This window comes from Canis lupus, chromosome 25, assembly GCF_011100685.1.
Source record: "Canis lupus familiaris isolate Mischka breed German Shepherd chromosome 25, alternate assembly UU_Cfam_GSD_1.0, whole genome shotgun sequence".
Classification (NCBI taxonomy): domain Eukaryota; kingdom Metazoa; phylum Chordata; class Mammalia; order Carnivora; family Canidae; genus Canis; species Canis lupus.
In genome coordinates, this window is record NC_049246.1 from 8793009 (window position 1) to 8814986 (window position 21978).

Sequence of the window (21978 nt, forward strand, 5' to 3'; positions counted from 1 at the left end):
CTGCTGCTCCTGGTTTACTGTTCCTGGTTTCATGCCTTCCTGATCAATGTCTTTTCAGACCTTGGTGTGTATGTACCACGAAGCAATCATACGCCATCATCCCCACCTCCTTCCTACTCACCTCCGACCCTCCCCGCTATTCTTTTACATGTTCTACCAAGCCTTTTACCCTATTTGCCCTACAAGCTCTCACATCAGTCAAGTTCAAGGACTATATTCTGCCTTTATAGGAAACACATATCTAGGCCATATAGGTGTTTGCTTAATAATTATTCTTTAAACGGTAGTTTTATGTATCCTTCCGCTTTAATATCTCAAAGTAAAAATAGTTCTACGATGAAAAAAATGGTTAACTTAGGGTTTTAAATATTATGTCCTTTTCTTGCCCATGACTGTTAGCAGATCATGACAGAACTTTGACCAAGTTCCAAATTTTTGGAAAATTAACCCAAATTTTTCCTAGGTTCCTGATGCCTGTTCAACTTCCCTCTCTGCTCCTACCCCCCACCCTACGTCAGTACTCCATCCCCTGCAGAAATCAGCCTCATTAGCAAGAATGCTGCCCAACGGGCTCCTAAACTCTGGGAGCCTAGTCTTCAGGCCTACCCAATCCATTTATGGGCCTAGAAAAATACCTAGAATTCTTTTTTTTTTTTTTTCTAGAATTCTTTAAGTTAGGATTTTATATGAAAATAGAGCAAAACAATACACTTAATAGGACTAGAACACATACATCAAAATGAAAATTATATAGGTTTTTATATGCATGTAAAAGGGCATTTTTATCCAGGCCACACCTGAGAAACCTTAGAACTCATGACCTCTGACCCAGAGGTCAGCTGTGATGCTCCAGGCAGACCGTTCTTAACTGTCGTGGAACATTGGGAAAATTCTTAACTGTCACTGATAGCAATGTCTGGACATATCTCTTGATGTACCTGATGGAGCAGGAACCCTGTGGGGACATGTGAAATCAATGTATATTTAGATATTTCTGCTGGACTGAGTGTCCCCAGAGGAAGCCAGACTAAAGAGAAGTAGAGTCCTAAGAGAAAAATTCCTGTGAATAAGGAAGCTTAGCCCATTGGATCTGACAGGGCATGGTGAAGCAGATGTGCCAGACAGGATGGATATCCTGTGTGTCCCTGAGCCAACTTTTCTGCCCACCTACCCACAACATGCTCTCCCTCCCATGGGGAGGAGTATGCTCCAGAAAGGAGGGGGCTGTGGTCCAAAGGAACAAAACCATGTCACTTGTGCTCTAATACTGGTGGAGTGGTGATCCAGAGGAGATGAGTAGCCATGTGGGGAGTGGCCTGTGTGGGAGGTGGCCAGAGCATGGAGATGAGGCCAGAGAGGTTGTAAAGCATGTGAGCTTTGTTTTTAGTGAGCATGTAAGTCACTGTGTCTCCTTCCAGAGGCTTCAGGAAGAAAATGAACTTCTACCTTCCTAGAAGTAGGGATATTCAGATTACCAATGAAAATACAATTAGAAATCCTGAGGAATGTTTTGGAAGAGGGATCTTAAAGGGGGGAAAAATAGAATTTTTGCTGGGAAGAGACGTGGGAATCCAGAATAGGGAGAAAGGTAGGGGCACTACAAATGGGCCATGTATATACTCAGGGGCAGATGAAACTGGCTATAAACTCAATGTGTATACAGTGGGGGATGGTATGAATCTGGAATTCTTCCCTACTAAAGGGATCAATGACAATCCTTATCCAGGGTGGATTAGGGGACCGTCCTGGTCTAGTCTGGGTCCTCTTCCTCATGTCCCAAATGTCCATGTTCCACAGAATATCTTCTTTGTGTATCCCCTTCTTGATTTGGTGCCCTTATAACTGGACTTTATGCTTAGGAAGTTGCTCACAAAATAGCTTCCAATGACACTGTCCTTCCCATTTGTTTTATGGCAGGCTCTGCTTCCCTGAACTATGCCCTGTGAGGTTTGCTATGGCCCTAAGAGTCCAATCCTGCTGTGCCTGTCTCTGTGTTCTCTTTGGCAATTGCATTCTCTCTGTGGGACCCAGCTTCTTCCTACATGCTATGGTAATCAGATAGGTGTTTTAAATCCAGCTCAGCAGCTGAATATTAGCTCAAATGTATCACCATTAGATTAAAAACAATGTGGATGGGTTACAGTTTCAACATAAAAGGTCATTTCCTGTTTGAAATTAGAGGTGAAAAGTGTTCCCCACTAGTCCAAAACATGGACAGCAATCTATTGCTTATGCAGGAGGCAGTAAGCTGCACTCTCCAGCCTCCCACCCCATCCTCTTGCTATAGTAGCTGATAGCAAGTATATTTTGCCAATTTTGTGCCTGTAATTAATGTAAACCTCCATAGAGCAGGTCCTCAGACTTTGCTGCCCACCTCTGGTCATTTTGCTTCTTTGTTTCTTAACTTGCCACCCAGTACCCTAATACCTAACCTATAGATAACCAGGTTACCTACGTGTTCTATATACTCTTGCTGCCCCTCACTGTTGTCTCTTTCAGAGGGCCAGCGGGACCCAGGTTGCAAGAGTCTGTCTTCACAGGAAGAAGGGTCTGGATGGTGTAGGCAAGGTGTTGAACTCTAGAAGTCTGTTGAACATAAGGGAAAAGTAGCCACCATAAAACTATATAAACATGTCTGGAGTTTGGAAATCCGGGTTTCTGGAGCCATTGAATCCCCTGGGGTGGAAGTTGACACCTTTGGCAACGGTCCCATGATACTAAGAAAAGCACACAGCTTCCAGTTCTTTTGTGCCGGGTTGGTTGGGTGAATTTGGGCAGGTCACCTACTTTTTAACCTTGGTTCTTTATCCAGATTTTGGGGAGGATGGGAAAAACCTAGAGAGGGCAATTACCAAGAATCTTGCGGATCTGCAGATCCAGAGTGAAGGCAGGAGAGACTGACACCAGTAGAAGAAGATGCTAAGATGGCTCAGGCTGGGGGCATCCGCTCTGCTCTTGTTTTTGTAATACCTGCCCCAGCTATGTGGTCTGGGAACCCTCTTGAGGCAGATGTTTTTCTGTGTCTCCTGACTCCTGTAGCTCACTAGGCTGCTTGTTTCTAAGACTCTCAGGACCCCTAAAAGAATCCTGAGATTCCTCTACTTTATCCATATGTTTCTTTTATCATCATATCCCCTAGCATGTTGAACAGCATTGAGTAGAGACCTCCCCAACTATAAAAAATACATTAAGGTCTGATGCAAGAGCAGCCTCATTTTGTTGTCTTTTTTTCTCTGCTTTGATTATTTTTAATTCTAAAAGGATTTTAAATTTAAAATGTATATTTTATGAGGTGACTTGTACTCTCCCACTTAAAACTTTATTTAGATGATGCCCCATTGTCAACAAATCAAATCAAACTCCTTGAAAAAAAAAATCAAACTCCTTGGAATGAAATTCACAATTCTTCACAATCTGACCCAAACTTTCCTTTCCAATGTAATCTGTCCCTTTCTCCCACCCTAATCACTCTGATTCCTTCAGAGTGAGCCTAGAGAGCCTAGAACATGCTAAGTAGTGCCATGTCTCTGCATTTTTGCTTATGTTTCTGTTCCTTCTCTCTCCTCTACCTCTAGACCATACCTCTACCAAATTCTATTACCTTGCTACCTACCCTTACCTCCTTCCTCCTTGAAAGCCACCTGTTCTCCTTGCTCCATACTCCCAAAGTCTACTTCATTCATTTTCTTGTTTGTATACGGTCTTATTTAACTTGTATATGTGTCTCATCTTCCCAACTGTTATAAGTTTTAGGGCAATAGAGATAGTTCTTGCATTTCTTTTATACTCCCCATGTTGCCTAACTTAGTACACACATGTAAATCAACAATAAATGTTGAACTAAAATATAGGAAAAGAAAAGAAAGCATACCAACCAAACCCCTTTGAGGATGTGCCAACCTGAAGTTTTCCTTCTAAACCTGCCACGTTTGTCTCTTGGCTGAGCACTTTTCTATTGTTACATGTCTTCACTGCCTTCAGTGTTGAAGTCAGTTGATTAACATTGATGATACTCTTGCATGTCCAACGCATACACAGAAGCCAGGTTCCCAGGCATAAACCAAGGAGAGCAGAAATCTTCTCAACATTGCTTTTAGGATATCTGAATCTGTCACATTGAGATTAGACTAAAATGTCATGAAAGGAAAAAAAAAAAAAAGTGAATGCCCTGAACCTATGCCTATAGAGGATGAGGTCGAGTTAGAATCTATCTACTTAATCATACTTTAGAGAGATAAACTGTATTATTCAAAGTTTAAAATGGGGTTTTTAAGAAATTTGACAAAGCAGATAATGCAATAAAACTTTTATTTTTTTTTCTTAATGTATTTTAAGTGACAAATTATGTCTTAGGAGTTTTGGTGTATCTACCTTCTCAAATCCAACTGAGTTTTCTTTCTAGTGATTTCCCTCAGGATTAAGTGAGGAGAAAGATTTATTATGGGTTACTGAAGAATGATTTTTAAAGTATTAAAGGAGCTATTTATAGCATTTTAGATCTTCTTCCCAACTATTTCCAAAACATATATTACAAGTATTCATATAACATAGGTAGTGGTGTATACCAGAACATAAATACACAGTGTATGCCCTTAAATTGGAAAAAAATAGACTTGAAATGAATGCTATACTTTCTTGTCTGAAGAAAACCTTCAAGCCCAAACCACAACATTCTACAAAACCATCAACACTATATTGGTGTGATTTTTACTCATATTCTCTCCTGGCATTCTTTAGTCTTTCAAGATAGGACAAAAACCAAACTGTCCTAGATAGGATAAGTTCATCATGCTGAGAAATAAAAATTTTTGCAAAACAAAAATAAGCCATGAATTCAATCATTCATCAAGATCTGGGGATTATGAAGATTCCTGGCTCTTGGGCTATTATTACTCGTTTCTCAGAAAACCAAAAGGACATCAGTTTTCACTATCCTTAACATAATTAAAATCATTTTGATTCAAAAACACTTTGAGAGGTAGTTATTCCCATGATACTCACATCCTAAATCTCTTCTCTTCTGGACAGACACTGGACACCATTGTAGATATATATATAGTCCCTGAAGAGAGGGTTTTTAATCCTGAAATCAAGTTCCACTGGATAAGATATAAATTATAAGAGGACTTCCAAATCTATAATTTCCATCTGATTTTTCATCTTATGAGCATATGATTTTCAAAATTGTAGACATTGAAGGATAGCATGCATTTTATTTTTACCTGTAAAACTGTCCTCAGCACCCTCTCTAATAACTCCATAACTCTTGCCTTCTAATCTGTTTTGCACACACAGGCCAAAGTATCTCTAAAATGCAAACATGATCATGTCACTTTCCTGTTTAAAATCCCTCAAAAGTCCTCCATTGCTCTTAGGATGAAGTCCAAATTCCTTATCTTGGCTTTTACAGACTCTGCTGGGTCAGCCCTTGCTTATCCAACTCTCTTTATCTTTCCATCCTCAGCCCCAGCATCAGTACACATCTCTGCTTCCCAACGATATAGAAAATACCTTACTTCTCTGTGTTCTGTTGTCTCCATGTCTTGAACATGTTGTTCCCTCCTATGCCTGCTTCTACCTCTGTGCTCCTTTAATTTAGACTTGACTTCACATGTACATGTTTGCACAAATGCATGTAAGAATGAATGGCCTAGTGGTGTGAAGAGTAAGATTTCTTAAATGTTACACACTACGAATTCTACGGTAATTTTACAGGCCAACATGTAACTTATTCTTTTAAACATAGTCATATCCTTTTTGTCTTGATTACCTCTCCCACACTCTACCAAGTTGGTTTAAATGTTTGACATGTTATGGAATAAGTTTTGTTTCAAATTAAAAGCAATTCTAATATGTGGAGTGTTCTGGCCATCTCTCTTGACACCTGTAATTGTACTCTAATGAGATTAGGTGTAATCACTCCAGCTGTCTGTGTTTCATTTGGTTTGGTCTTGACTAAGAGTATACAGTGACATTAATAAGATATCTAATTCATCAAAGAGGTGTTTAATTTTCTCATTTAGCTAAATTAACAGTACAATAGTTAATCTAGGGGATTATAGGAGAGAGAAAATGAGTGAGAAAAATTAGAGAGGGTGACAAACATGAGAGACTCCTAACTCTGGGAAAAAACAAGGGGTAGTGAAAGGGAAGGTGGGCAGGGGATGGGGTGACTAGGTGACAGGCATGGGGGGGGCACTTGATGGGATGAGCACTGGGTGTTATACTATATGTTGGCAAATCCAACTCCAATAAAAAAATACATATATATAACAAAAATAAATAAAATAACAGTACAATAGATAATCTAGGGGAATGATGAAATAGAGTTCACTTGCCCAATTTTTACTAGATTTTATAGTTCCTAGAGATCCTTAGAAAAAGTATCTTAGTACTTTCTGTAGTTCCATAGGAAAATTATGCATTTGGAATCATTACTTCTCTCAACCTCTAAGCTTTTACTTTCAACTACTGATATTCAGGACCATATATAGTAAGCATTCACAATTTTTGCTGGTTGTTGGTTACTGCCAAAATGGTTAATGATCTGAATTCAAGTTTAAGTTGTTTTAATAGCAAGAAACCATAGCTTTATATAACCTAACTTTAATCCAGGAAGCTTTTACTAAACATTTACTATATTTCAAGGCTTTGCTCCTTGAAAAAGCCCTTATTTTATACCAACTTACATGAGTGATTGTGTAGAGAAGCAAATGTTCAAATATTGACATTAACTCTAGGACCTCCCTAAGTGATGAGACTCTCTAAGGGGCAGGCCTTCCTAAAGCCTCCTGATGCTTTATGTACTGATAGCACCCCTTGCTGCTGCTTGCCCCTCAGAGGGTTTGTGATTACTCCTAGATAGCTGACTTCATCTATCGTACGTGGTGTTACAGAATACCACTAGAATGCGTCTGGAAAATGAGATATTTGTGATAATAAATTCTTAAATAATTCCATAAATCAAGATTTTGTATAACCAGGGTCTTTACCCAGTCACAGTTTACCCAGGATCCCCATTTCCAGCAGCCCAAGAGTTCCTAGAATGAGTTCAGCAAGTCTTCACATAAGTGATGGCTAGAGCTGTGCATGGAGCTGGAGCTAGGGTGGCCTAGATAGGTCACCTACTGCCCCTGCATCCCCCACACAAGTAAATCTTACATCCAAATGGCAAGGACTGAGCCTTGCGCCTCCTACCCTGCCCTGAAGTTCATAGAGGCACTTGACAGTGAATCAGAGAATGAAGTGGGAAGCTTTTCAAAATGCAGAAGTTTATCCTAATCAAGCCAGTCTTTTTTAGTGCTTGAGAACAAAGTCAAAAATAGGATTAAAAAAAAAATAGGATTAAACCAAACTCAAGAATTAAAACATTTAAGGGGCAAGAGCAAATGAGAGAGTGTTAAGATTTGGTAGAAAAAGATTTGGTAGCCGTAATATTGAAAACTTAGGCAATCTCCCAAGAAACAAGTCACCAGTGCCTCTCTCAGTAAGTATGGTGCTGGGAATGCACAGAAGAGTCTGAAGACACAATAAGCAAAAGAATCAATAGAACTTGGCCTATGGTGAGGAAAGATGGGCAGAAGACATGGAAATAAAAAATAATTGGAGTATAACTTCTCTGGTGTGCTCATTACCATCAGTGTGGGCAGCCATCCCTCTGTCCTGGAAAAGAGAAGCTGCCTGTGAGTGCCAACTCACCTGTCTTCCTTATGGGATGTGGGGATGGGAGAAGGGAGGCTGTCTGTTGGGTCTTTCAGACCCCTCTAAAGCTCAGTATGCTGTGATGCAGGGTGAGCTGTGCACTGCTAGAGGAACTTTTACTCTCAGCAAGCCACACCAGGTTTGTTTGGGAGCCATGTGACAGAGAGACTAACCTCTGGGAGGGAAGGATAGGAAGGGATGAACCCTATAAGAAACTCCTGTGGCACCATTAGCAGCCTTCCCTTGACCTCAGCAGTACTTATGTGACTGTCAGTTTTACAAATATTTGTTAAACTGCATGGATTTATGCACTTTTCTGTAGCTTTATTTTACAACATTAAAAATGTTAAAATGAAAAAAGAACAGGGCACGAGGATATTGTAAAAGCAGGCCTTTTCCTGGCACCTTAGTAACTGTAGGACTTTGGGCAGTAAAAATAAGAATCAAAACTATTAGTCGCTGGTTGTGTCCTTGTACTAAACTTGCATTATGCAGCAGTCCCATAGGTTAGATATTATTGTGCCCATTCTACAGATGAAACTACCTTAGCAAGGTAAAGGAGTCTGCTCAAAATTCCATACACCTTGAAAGGCAGGGCCAGGTTGAGACACAAGGTCCTCTTATAGGTCTACCCAGACCCCACTGTCCTGCCAAGACACGGGAAGATATCTTCCAAGGCCAGCTTACTGCTGGCAGAGCCACTCAAACAAAACCATGCTGTCATGCTATTCCTGGAGAGTAAGGTCATTTTATGAAATTGTAATCCAAAGATGTGGTCTTGACAGCATACTTTAAAGAATGTGCTGGATTTTTTAAATTACTTATAAGATTTTTTAAATGCTTATAAGAGTCGAATCGGAGAGTTTTGATTCGACATGATGTTTCTGCTGGGTTGTGCAAAGGAAAATGGATGAAAGAGCTTAAATACTTCAAGGGGTTTTTACTTCTGTTAAATGGCATATCACAATACAGTTACATGATTAGCTTTCCCTGTAGTGTCCCTGGTTTAGCCTCTGGTTCCTGCGCCATAGTCCTTCTGCCCCTGAGGAGCAGTGACTTGGATAGTCACTGGGTTCAGGTGACCCCGGAGAGCCCCAGCCTCCAACTAGAGGAACACGGCCCTCCCCAACTTGGGAAAAAAATGAGCACATGGGGACCAAAGGCCATTGAACCATTTCTCTAATCACAGGCTCCCACTGCACAGACAACACCAAGGCATGGGGTCGAGGCAATACACCAAGACATGGGGTCGAGGTCCAGGACTTTGGGAACATGGGTGACTGTCACTGACTCTGTGCTTGAGCCAAGCCCTTGGGTCCTGTGGAAATTGTTATACTCCACAGTGTCCCATCTGGTTCCCCAAGCCCCTATGTTCATAACCCTGGTACTATAATGCCATTGCCATGCTTCCCCAAAAAGAGGGTGCTTAGGTCTGGATATAAGTGGCAGAAGGTTGGGGGGTGGTGGTGTCGGGTACATAAGCCACTCAATAAAATGTGTTTATTTTCCTAAAGCATTCAAGTAAACATTATAGTTGCAAGATTGTCCCTGTAGTCTAATTGTAAGAGGCCCCTGGATGTCTCAGTCTTATTCAAGTTCACAGCTCTAAGATTGGGAAAGGTGCAGGTGGTGTTGGCCTGAAGAGGTGGGGGGCACTAAGTCAGGAGAACGTGCATGCCCAAATGTGCTGGCCCCTCATATTGTACCTGGCACAACATGAGAGCAGTGGCATGCACTTTGCACAGAGGAGGGCCTCCAGCATGTGTTCCCAGTCTACAAGGCCTGGCCTGAGAGGGAACAGTGATCAACTGCTGTGTATCTGCTTCCATGAGCCTACCCTGGGGCCCTGGAACCTCAGACCTCCATCTGTCACTGGGGGGATGTAGCTGTTCTCTCTGCTGTCTACCCTATTTGCCCAGACTTCTTTATCCTTTAGAGAAGCAGATTTTGTTGATAGACCTATGCCCAGTCTATCGATCAGAACCTATTATTGCCATTTATCAATATGGGGCCTGGCTTGGGGTGGGGAGAGGGGGTATAAAAGTAAACATGAATATACTAGGTAGCAAGTACAAAATAGCCTGAATTTTCAGGCAAAATGTGATATTTCAAAAATAGCATCAATGCTTCAGGGTAGCTTTGGGCTGGGGTAGCTTTGGGCTGGCCCAGAGTAAGATTTGGTAGGGTGTGGTTGCTACCAGGGGAGGTGGAATAATATAAATTCATTCTCCTCTGCCCTTAGGCATAGGTAGCTTGCAGAGCACATTCATCAAGTCCAGGCTGACAGCCACCTCTCAGGAATAAATGATCAGGACAGGCCATGTGGTCTCCTGTGCTGCACATGAATAAAAGTTGTGGGCAGCATTGTCCTAGAGTTTAGACCAGGACTGTGGGCTGCTCCTGTGTGGGGTTGTGTCCCAGCTCCGCCACCACCTGTGCTACCTCTAGTAAATTCTATCTTGGCTTCTCATTCTCCTCTGGAGATGGTACTAATAGGACCTACCTCACAGAGTTGTTGTGAAGATTAAATGGGTTAATGTGTGTGAGGCTCTTAGAAAGTGTCTGGCAGAGAGTAAGCGCTCAGTAAGTGTTAGCTAGCTGCAATGGCAGGATGCATAGGAGCAGCAGAAGGAGGAGGAGGAGTGTCGTTGAGGAAAAGCAGCCGCCCTCACCGGAGATCTCAGCCTGGTTCTGGGGAAAGCTGGTTATTTTCACCTGAAGTTCTCCCCATCATCCATCCTCTGTTTGCTGTCAGTGGCTTATAGCATCATCTATCGCCCGTGTTTTCAAATCCATGAGCAATTGCAGGGACTTCTGAGAGACATTCTTCAGCTCCCCTGTGACTGTTGCTGCTACTCCTTTCTCCTCAGAGAAGTACATGATTTCCATATTCATTTTTCCCTGGGGTACAGAGCAAAGGTCACGCTGCAAGGGAAATCCTGGCCTCTGGATGCCACTTGATCCTGTTTTCTATTAATGTTGCCTTCCATCCAGATCCACACCTCAGAGGCTTTTCGACACCAAACAGAAGAGAAAGACAGAGAGAGGGAGGGAGGGAGGAAGGGAGGGAGGGAGGGAGAGAGAGAACAAACTCTGCCTTTCGATTGGTTCCTGAAACATTTTCCTTAAATGCTGGACAGAGGCTACATTGTTCTCGTTCAACGGTGTAACTAAGCATTGACCAATTAGAGTAGGAAATGTATCCCTCCCCAGATTTCACAAATGCTTTTCAAGCACACTCCCCATTTAATATATTAGTGTGAACATACAGCAGCAGCAAAGGACCAGGGTGCAGAACGCTGGCCCACCCAGACTTCTGGTTTGCAGCATGGGGACCTTCCCTGGCCTGGGTTGGAAGACTGGGTGTGACCCAAACCACACAGCAAAGAGAAGTGACCACAGAGAGCTGAAAAGAAAAGAGTGTCTTCCTGCCTTTTAAGTTTCAAAAGCTTAGACCTTTATGGAAATTTCTTTAAAGTTTTTGGCTTTAAAAGATTTGGGAGAAAGCCAGGTGGGTAAGAGCAAGACTCCCCATGTTTCTCCATACCTAATGATAGAAGATTCCTCCCCACTGGAGTGGAAGAGAGAGGAAGGATACAAGGGCTGATGTTTGTGGTTCTCTGGAAGAGATCCTGCTCTTCAAGTGAAGCTGTGGGAGGTCTGTGGGGACCATATAAAGAGAGAGCCTATGCCATGGTTCCCAGGGAAATTCCTAGAGAAATGGGCAGACTCCAAAAAATTAGATGAATAAGGTAAGGGAGGTGTCAGAAAGATGGGACCTTACATGGCCTCCAAAACTTCCAAGCAGCTCAGACTAGTTGAAAACCTGAAGCTGGTTCCTTTGTGCTAGAGACATGGTGTATCAATCAGAAGATTGTAGCACCCTGTAGCACCCTGCGTGGTCCAACAACTGTGGGCCCAATGCAACAATGAACATCACAGTGGACACTGTGCAGATAGGTGACCCTTTTGTAAAGTCCTGGAATTTAGCCAAGATCCAGAGCCAAATGTGAGAATCCCTGATTTGACTAGGATTATTTTTCCATTGTCTTATCAGATTGACAGCTTCGAAGATATATTTCTGAGATATCTGGCCATTTAGATATACATGCATCCTAAAATAATACAAAATATAGTGTGCAAATTATTGAGTCTGCATTATCACTACCGAAGACATCTCTTCAAATGAAATATTTATAAACCTTATAGAAAATAAGTAAAATTTGTTGAGAGTTTATTATTCTGAGGGCTTATCCCACATTTGGTGCAGCACTGTCCATGCCATGGTAGGAGAATGGTGAGTAGCCACAAGTACAACCAAGCTGAGGAACCTCTTAGGCCCACTGCTTCACTATAGGGTAGGGAGAAAGTCAACTAATGTTCCTAGATCTTCAAGGAGATTTTGGAATTCTGAGAGGAAGAGTGGCCAAGAAGGGGTCTGAGGTCTAGGAGTTAAGAAGACAATGGTAAGGTCATCAGCAGGTGGCAAGAGAACCATAACCTAATGGATCCCAGGACCAGACATCTGATGCCCAGACCACTGACACGTTCAACAGATATTGCAGGGACAGCTAGCTATGCTCACTGGAGACAAGACATCCCTTTCCTAGTGCTAGAAAGTACATTAGTCCACTTCCCCCCTCCCCTAGGCACTTAATGTCACCTCCAAAAAGGAAGGCTGGTGAAAGTGGAGAAAAAAGAAACCCTAGGAAGCAGAACACTTACTTCACCATGGCAAGCTCTGAACTTTGCAGTGGTTGAGAAAACAACTTTTGAGTGTATTGAAAAAAAATTCTGGGATTAGATTGAATATGTCAAAATGGGAAGGAATGAGTTATCTGTTCTCAAGAGCAAAGTTGAATTCAGCATTCGAAAGTAATATCATATTTGCTCGCATTCAAATTTACTATGGTCTGATATAAACTCACATTACATGCCCAGGAGAATACAAGTAGTATTGCAGGAGTGTTCTAGGAAAAAAATAAGTGGGAAAGCAGCAGGCAGTTATAGTCATAGCAGTCCACATGCAAGGAGATGTGGTACTGCAAGAGGGGTTATAGCAAGGAAACATTGCACTAAGCTAGAAAGCCTCAGGTTTAAAATCACATTAGAAAGTTCACAAAGGTAGCAATACAGATAGAGCAGGGAGTGCAGTGTTAGAGGTAGAAAGCCAGAGGGAAGTTGGCATTTACCAGTCCAGGAGATAGAAGTGACAAAGTTGAGAAGAAGGGATGGATTTCAGAGAGATTTAGACCTTGCTGTTTGATGCTTGGCTAAGGAGAGGGCAAAGGATGGTAAAGGATCCAGGGTAGATTAGAGCCAGCTCCTTTGAACAACAACTGTATGAGAGTGGCATTCAATAGTTTCACCAGGGAAGGCAAGGGCTAAGGAGACAGAAGTTTGGGTGGTGAGGGAATAAGGGCGATACTAAACTTGAAGCACCTGTGCAACATTCAGTTGGCAAGTTCTGCTAGCCAGGAACTGTCCACAGAGACCTAGAAAGGAGTATTTGGGAGTTACCAACATAGAGATGGTAGCTGAAGTCATGCCATGTGTGAGACTGCCCAGTGGCCAGTCATAGAGTGAAAAGAGAAAAAGGGCCCAGGGGCAGAGAGTAGGGAGGGTGGACATTTGGGTAGAGTAAAAAGAGCCCATAGTGAGCCCTGGCCAGAAGTCCAGGAAGTGAGAGGAGAGAATAGGTTCAGGGAAATGAATGGAGGGTTTCAAGAGGGAGTGGGCAGTTGGGTCAGATTCGCAGAGGAGCCTGGTAAACCAGCTGGCAACTTTAGAGTCAAAGGCTCTGAGTTACGTTTCTGCATTTCCTCTCTCTTCTATGGTTGCATGATTCTAGATGAGCTCAGGGTTGCTGTAGCCTCTCTTACTGAGCCACCAACCAAGATAGGATTTTGTTTTTGTTTTTGTTTTTCTCCTACCACCCCCCTGATTTTGATAAGAACATATAAATTAGCATGACAGTAAATGTAGAATGGCAAGAACTATGTGGGGGGGAAATGCAGCCTTTTGGAGAGTCCCCAGCCCTGCTGTTCCTGTGAGACTTTCACTTTTTCAGCATTTCCTTTGAACTTCAAATGCTGAACTCTCCAAGAATCTCTTTAGAGAAATATGGCCAACATACAAACCAAGTAGCCTGAGAATTATTCCAGGGCTATAGTGTGCCCTTTGCTTATAGTGGCCCCCAAACGGGATAGATCCATACTTTAGGTTGTTTTCAAATGTTCTCCATGGCCATTCTTCTCCTTAGGAGGTGGATAACATTCAGTACTAACCTTACTCTGGTTTCTAGACCTGTATAAATCTCTGTCCTCTTTTTATCTTACTACATGGGCCACTAAAAGGATCCCCAATCACAAACAAAATGGATTAATGAAACTCTCCCCCATGCAATCCTCCAAGGATATGTGTTTGGAGAGTTCTCCAAGATTTCTATCCTCCCTGCTGGTCTCCTCCAGCTCTACTCAGACGCAGAGACAGGAGACCGCCAAGCTGTGAAATCAGCTCCATGCCATTTCTTCACCTTCCTAAGCATGGTATTTGATGAATTTCCTCCAGTGCATTCTGGGATATCCACTGGTCCACTGAGTCTTTCTTTAATCCCAGCATGGTAACTTGTCTGAGTCCTATTTTCTTGAATATGCTATAATTTGCCACACTAGGATGGGAACTTGTATCAACCAAACTTGTACTCAGCTTGTCCCATAGCCTCACCTATTCATGTTCACCTCCTTTTTATTCTCCAGAGACTCTGGAGGTATTAAGCCCAGCATGCCTATACATCATCTAATAGTTTATCCATTCAACAAATATTTTTGTGCCAGATACTGGATATAACGAATTAAAATTCAGTCCTTGCTCTCATGGGACTTGCAGGCTTCCAAAGTAGACAGACAAAAGAATAGACATGACAATGCCATGATAAATGGTTACAGTGATAAAGGTGCAGGTTGAGGAAGTCAGCATGATCCATGAGAAAAACCCAGATTCTAGGCCATTGTAATACATCCTAAAGTCGGAGCAGAGATCAGGGCAGATAGTGAAAGCCTGGGCCTGTTGGGACAAAAAGCTTCGACTTTATCCGGTAGGCAATGAAGAACTGTGGAAAAGATTTTAGCCAGTGGAATAACAGGATGAGGTTATATTTTAGAAGATCTTTGGAAGGCCCTGACTTGCTTTAATCAATGGGCATGGGCAGGGAAGAGCATACTATGGAGAGGACTATCAAATCATCTCTTTAGGATGGCATGGCATTGACACCATTTTTTTTAAAAGAAATGTACCTGCACATGTAGAAGAGATTAGATGATGGGCGCTTAGACTTGAAATTAAAGTAGCTAGTTTTTATTCTGCTAATTGGAAATGGCACATGTCCTGATTTAGTTTTGCTAGTGACTTCCTGTTCACACTCCTTCATTTTGAAACATTTATATGCATCACTTGATAAGCCTTCTACATATTCTCATGGAAATCTAATGGTCATTTAATTTCTTTTTTTTTTTTTAAGATTTTATTTATTCATGAGAGACACACAGAGAGAGAGGCAGAGACACAGGCAGAGGGAGAAGCAGGCTCCATGCAGAGAGCCTGACTTGGGACTCGATCCCGGGTCTCCAGGATCACACCCTGGGCTGAAGGCGGCACTAAATTGCTGAGCCACCGGGGTTGCCCTGAGCCACCTGGATTGCCCTGGTCATAAATTTCTTACTTTGAAATTTCTACTTTTTTTGACCCAGGAAAAAAGGATGTGACGATGTTTGTTGTGGTTCAAATGAACCCTTATGTGTTAAGAGAACTGCCTTCCTAAGCCGCCCATACCATATCCTTTTTCATGAAAAATGTCTCCCCACAATTTGGCAGAGCCCAGTGCTGAATCTATAATGCATGGGGTCACACTACACAGGTGCCAGCATGTAAGAGGCCACTATCAAAGAATAACCCTTGTCAGAGCAACAGAGAGGGGCTGTCCCCTGGATCTCAAAACATACATTTGATCAGTGTCCCAAATAAACCCGTTGCATGACTTGGAAGAAAGGATTGCATTAGCTGGAGGAGATAATACAGAAAGCTCCAAGCTCAAACTCAAGCTCAATTGGTTTTTTTTTTTTTTCAATTGGTTTTTTAAAAGAAATGGTATTTCCATATTCTGATCTCATATCAGAAGATATTAGAGACCATTTCTTTAAGATGATGTTTTAAACTTCTGTTGTTTTTAAGAACAAAGCCTTATCCCTTGCACAATGTAGAATAAGAAACAAAATAATTTGATAAAAATAATGAAATGCAATAAAGTACTTCAGCATTTGGGTGATACCTTTGACATACCAAAATCACCTATTTCTGACATTCCTCTCATGCTAAACCATGTGGAATCAATGGTGAATCTTTCTCAAAAGTCCAGGAATGCTATTTGGAAAAACACTTGCAAATTTTTTTTTCTCTAAATCTGAAACAGATGAAACAAGTGGAAGAAACCAATGATTTCCTTTTTTCTTTTTAAATGAAAATGAATTCCACTTGCAGATATTAACAAAATAATTAGATGTGACAGCATAGTCCTTTGAACTAGAGCACAGGTAAAATTAATAAATGACATGGAAAAAATTTACTAGCCTGAGTTTTGACAACTAAGAGTTTTGACAACCATTCTGCTGGCCCATTTGTGTGCTTTTCAGGACAATCACTAGAACATGCAGTGGCTCTAGCCAGAAGACTCCACACACTATTAGCAAAGAGTTAGTTAGAAGCTTACCCAGCAGGGGAAGAAGAGTGGCACTGACTCAACATCTAAGGAAATGCCCTCATGCTGGATAGTGGTCTGCAGTTGGGGGAGGTGGTGAGAAGGAAAAGAGGTGGCTTAGGAGTGGGGGAGTGATGGAAAACGATGGGATTTGCAAGGATGAGGGAAGGACATAGAAGGGGAGTGCTTTTGAGGGTAGAGGAAGCCATATAGCAAGGATTAAAGAAGTCCATATGGAGGAGAAGGAGGTGATGGTGGACGTGTAAGATAATTTTTTAAAAGAACTTCATAAATTACATGCTTATTCTTGGTAGACACTTCAGGCACAGTATCCTAAATAACATGCATGAATGTCATTTTAGAAGTAAGCACTTAATATTCTCAAATCTGGTTAATAGGTGAGAATATTGTTTTTTATACTAAAAATTGTTCTTTAAAAAATAAAATAAAAGTTATTCTTTTAGAAGAACAACTTTTTTCCCCATACTTCACATATCCTGAGTATGGCAGCTCTTTTTAAGTCAAAAAAATATATATATATATGTATATATATATATATATACACACACACACATAATACAAAAAATATATATGTATATATATATACATAATATATGTATATATAATCAAAAACAACTTTTAAATAAAATATATATTACCAACAAACATGAAAAATGCAAAGTATATTGTCATAATTGAACGTAGATTGTGACCTATATTCAGTTTGAATATATGTTTGAAACAAATGACTCTTCTTCTAATGCAAAGAAATGTAAACTCCTAGCCTCATTTAAAATAAAAAGTCAGCCTGATCAGTGCAATACTTTTTGAAAGTGGTTCAATAAATAAAAGATCCTAACCCTCTCAACCCATAAACAGGTTGGTTAAGGTTTCCTTGGGAACTGAGGTCAGGTTACAAGAATCAGATAACTCCCCTGAAGCTAACAGCTTCTAAATAAAGCCTCCCTGGGCAACAAGAGATATTTCTTAGATGCTGCTGGCTTAGCCACAGGCAAAATTATCAAGTCAAAAGAGGCAACATCTGGTCTCTTTTCCTTTTTTCAATCACATATGGACCTCTGGCTCCCAGAACACTGCCTAGCCTATAGTCATACTCCATAAATCTTGTATGACTAAATGTGAGGGATGAATGAATGAAATGAATGGAAAAGTTATTGAGCACTGCCAAGCTCTCAGAGCCCACAGGCCAGCACTGGAGACAGAATAGCACAGAAAACAATAGAACAATAGAATAGAAAATTAAAATAGAAGATAAAGCACCAAAGGAAAGTGTTTTGGTAGGAATAAGTACAATGCTAGAGGCACATCAGGGCTCTTGCCTGCATTTGTCTTTTTCTGAGTTTTCCTTTTTTCACATCCCACCTGTGTCCTCATTTCATTCATTCAAGTATTCTTTGGGTACCTGTAACACACATACCAGTAGTGAGTGGGATATGCCAGGTTCTGCCCTGAGAGACATTACATTCCAATAGAGACGACAGGCAATACACAGTGCACATGGCTCAAGATAATTTCAAAGACAATAAAAGCTATTACGGCCATAACATAGGATAATACAGCAGTGATGGGAATTGGAGGACTATTTCATATAGGATGGTGAAGGAAGGCTTCTCTGATGAAGGGACAATGGCCTTCTGCCCACTACCAGAAAGAAACTGGCCTTTCCCCAGACAGTACCATCTAGGAGAATGACTTTCAAACTGAAAATATCCCCCAAAAAGCAGAAGATATCTAACTATAGAAGTAATAAGAGAACTGCTAGCAGCTAATTATTTTAAATCCCTGCTTAGAAGAGCTAAAAACATGAGGAAATTTGTATACACAATCCCGGAAACTGAGTAATCTTTGAGGAATTATGGAGAATAAGAGGGGAGGCAAAAAAAAAAAATGCTGATTATCCACAGAAGGAAAGAAAGTGCAGATTTTGACCCAGATTGCTCAGTTTAATGTGAATTCTCAGGAAAACGCAAGACTAAGTTTCAAAGAACTGATGCATGTATCCTTGAGGATACCCACCCCATCTACTCAGCACATCCGTGGCTTGACATTGAGCCTGCACTTCCCAAATATCTCCTGGATTCTATTTGCCTGGGTGCTCAGAGCATTTTATGCCCACATCAAAATCTGAGTTCATCATACCCCCACCCATATGTCCCTCTTCTCTCATTTTAATTTAATTTACTCACATTCATTCATTCATTCATTTCACAAAGACTTAGTGAGCACTACATGGCAGGCAAGATGCTACATGCTATCAATGCAAAGAAGAATGTGCTGCACAATGTGGCCTGAAACAACTTCAGAGTCAGGCATTCTGCACACCAACCTCGGGGCTTCCACTGAACTAACTATATGCATATAGACAAACATCTTATCCTTGCTCTACCTCAATTTCCTCATCTGTAAAATAGGGGTGATGGCATAGGTTTGGTACTAAAATGTGTGTGGAAAGAGGGAAGGGCAAAGGGAGAAAGGGAAGAGCGGGGGGAGGGGGGTAGAGAGGGGAAAGTGGGAGACGAGGGAAGGAGGAAGAATTGGCACTTACCTCATTTGTGAGGATTAAATGAAATACAAGCACTTAACACTGTGCCTGGCACATGGTAGTATCTACATTTACAGCCCCTCATTTCAAGGAGCCCACTATCTAGTGAGAAAATAGGAACACAGTTCAGGTAATAGTTAACACTTACTGAGTGCTTATAACGTGCCTGGCACTATTCTAAACACTCACTTCATCCTCAGCACTTCGTGGGTTAGTTCTATTATTATCCTGACTCCATAGATGAGAACTACTGGCATAAAAGGATTAAGTAACTTGCCCAAGGTTGCACAAGGAGCGAATCGGGAGCAGAGCTGGGATTCAGACTCAGGCACTTTGGCTCCAATCACTACAATCTGGTGCCTCACACAAGTATGGGCAAATGCATAGCAATGAGGTACACATACTATTATGGGGGATTTGCAGCCCAGTAAGGTGACAATATGGCTGAGGAACTGTCCTGGGGAAGAAGGACACCTGCATTTGGGGATTTGAGGATGCTCATGAGGAGTCAGCACAGGGAAGAGGAGGCAAAGGGCATCACAGAGAAGATAACATAAGTAGAGCTCTGTGTTGCTGGGGCAGGGTTGGTGGTGCAGGTCATGCAGCATTGCACACCATGCTAGGGGCTTGGACTTTATCCTCTAAGCAATGGGGAGTCATAGAGAAGCAGCATGACGGGAATTGCACTGTAGAAGGTTTGCTCTGGGGCTGAATGGGTGTGAGGAATATGATCGCGGAGAAAGGAGGTCAGTCAGAGGCTGCTGCTGGGTCCCTGGGATAGTGAACAAAAGTAGGGGAAGATTCATGACCTATTTAGAAGGTATCATTGGAAAAACATTGTGCTTGTTGAGTGAAAAGGCTGAAAGAAAAAGAGGAGATGAGGAAGACCTTTAAGACTTTTGACTTGGAAGCTAGAAGGACAGTGGTATCATCTTTTGGGCAAAAAACATAGAAACATTGACGTAAAGATCTCAGGGGCAATAAATTTCCTATGTCCCAAAGTTGGGAAGTTCCTCTTCTTTGCCTTCTTTAAATTTTTTTTTATCATGATAATAATAAACTTTAAACACATAGAAAAGGAGGAGGAGAGAACAATAAATACCCATCACCTAGATGCAAAAATTCTTCACAAATTGTTGAGTTTGCCACATTTGCTTCATATGTACATTATATATTTTTTTATAATTATATACTTTTATTTTGCTTTTTATTATTGTCAAATCATTTTAAACAAACTACTGATATCATTACATTTACCCTTAAACACTGTATCCTGTATCATCAAAAAGTACTTAACTAAACAATCACAGTACCATTGCCACAGCTCAAAAACTTAATTACATAGTATCTCATAATGAATCTACATTAAAATTTCCCTAGTAATTTCTGGAATTATTTTATAGGTGTTTTTTTTTTTTCAAAACAAGATTGAAGTAATGATCCCATATTGCTTTTGCTATGTCTTTTAAGTCTCTTCAAATCTGTAACCATCTACCCACATTTTTCATGACGTTGACTTTTTTATGAATCCAAAAAATGTCTGATAGGATGCCTCATTGTCTGGTCTTGTCTGCTGGTTTCATCACTATGTCTTTTAACTTGTTCCTCTACTCCCTGCATTCCTAGAAAACTGAAAGTTCTAAAAGCCTGATCAGGACAGCCCGGGTGGCTCAGCGGTTTAGCACCGCCTTTGGCCCAGGGTGTGATCCTAGAGACTGGGGATGGAGTCCCATGGTGGGCTCCCTGCATGGAGCCTGCTTCTCCCTCTGCCTGTGTCTCTGAGCCTCTCTCTCTCTCTCTCTCTCTCTCTCTATATATATATATATATATATATATATATATATATATTATATATATATATCATTATATATATATATATTATATATATATAATGTCTCTCATGAATAAATAAAATCTTAAAAATAAAAATAAATAAAAAAAACTTGATCAGATTTGAGTTTAACATTCTGATGAGCATAAGTCATTCATGATGCAATATCCCTTGTATCACATCCCATTAGTATCAAGATTTTGGTTTCAAAATATCATCCTAATCATGCTACTAACAAAACTTGACTGATTTCCAGATCTGAGATGGAGGACAAAGAAGGTCAACCAACCTTGTTCTGGAAAGCACAAAAGTACCCAGATACTAGTGGGTCACATCAAAAGAACAAAATAGCCAATTTAAGGGGTCCCACTGGTTAAATCTGGGACACTTTAAGCATCAAAAAAAAAAAAAAAGGACTGGGATTGATTAAAATACATGGAATCTATAAATCTGTATAATAATCATAATACTTAAAAAAGTAAATAAACAATGCAGGATCACTTGGAGATGAGGAATGGTTCACACACTCCTAAGGTAGGTTCTCTCCCTGTCTGGCATCTCAATCTGATCCACACCTCCATGTCTTGAGTCCAAAATACTCCAGCTTTCACTTACACTTGGACATTGATCCCAGCTATCCTTTATGTGTGCCTGGAATAATTGGTAAAGGCCATGGGAACTGAAACTAGATTTTCTTCCCCAAAATTACTTAGGTCTCATCAAAAAAGATAATATATCAAACATCACATTATCATTTTAAAGTAAAATTGACAGCATATTTCAGGACTTCCCTAGTCCTGAATTCCTGAATAGTTGAATTCTTCAAACTATTAAAAACCAACAACAAGTTTCTGATCCCAGTTAATAAATATGCCTTGCTAGTAAACATTTTTCTTGTGGCTCTGGACCCACTCTAGTTATTTCTCTAAAGTTTACATCTGTACCATAAGAATAAGTAGCAGTTTTTTTCTTTAATATTTGAAAACTGGTCTCATTTCCTTATGTTGCCAACAGTCAAAAACACCAAACAAAATTCTACTTCAGAATTTAAAGAAAATATACATTTGTTCATTAAAGTCCAACTGCTTTGTATCATTTTTTCTTATGTTATTAACATAGTAAACTAACATC

The 21978-nt window shown here is 40.8% G+C and overlaps 1 protein-coding gene across 9 annotated transcripts in view; it reads right to left on the reverse strand.

Annotated features, from left to right (window-relative positions):
• The window catches only part of LOC111092301 (ankyrin repeat domain-containing protein 26-like), a 95430-nt gene that overhangs the window by 55987 nt on the left and 17465 nt on the right, over positions 1–21978 (reverse strand). Inside the window, exon 1 of one of the 9 annotated variants that reach the window (XR_005378378.1) lies at positions 798–1557. The exons of 7 other annotated variants lie outside the window; for them this stretch is intronic. The gene's annotated coding sequence lies outside the window, so the exon portion shown is untranslated. Of the gene's footprint in view, positions 1–733; positions 1558–21978 lie in introns of those variants that run through there. One more of the 9 variants, XR_005378379.1, reaches the window with a different exon arrangement.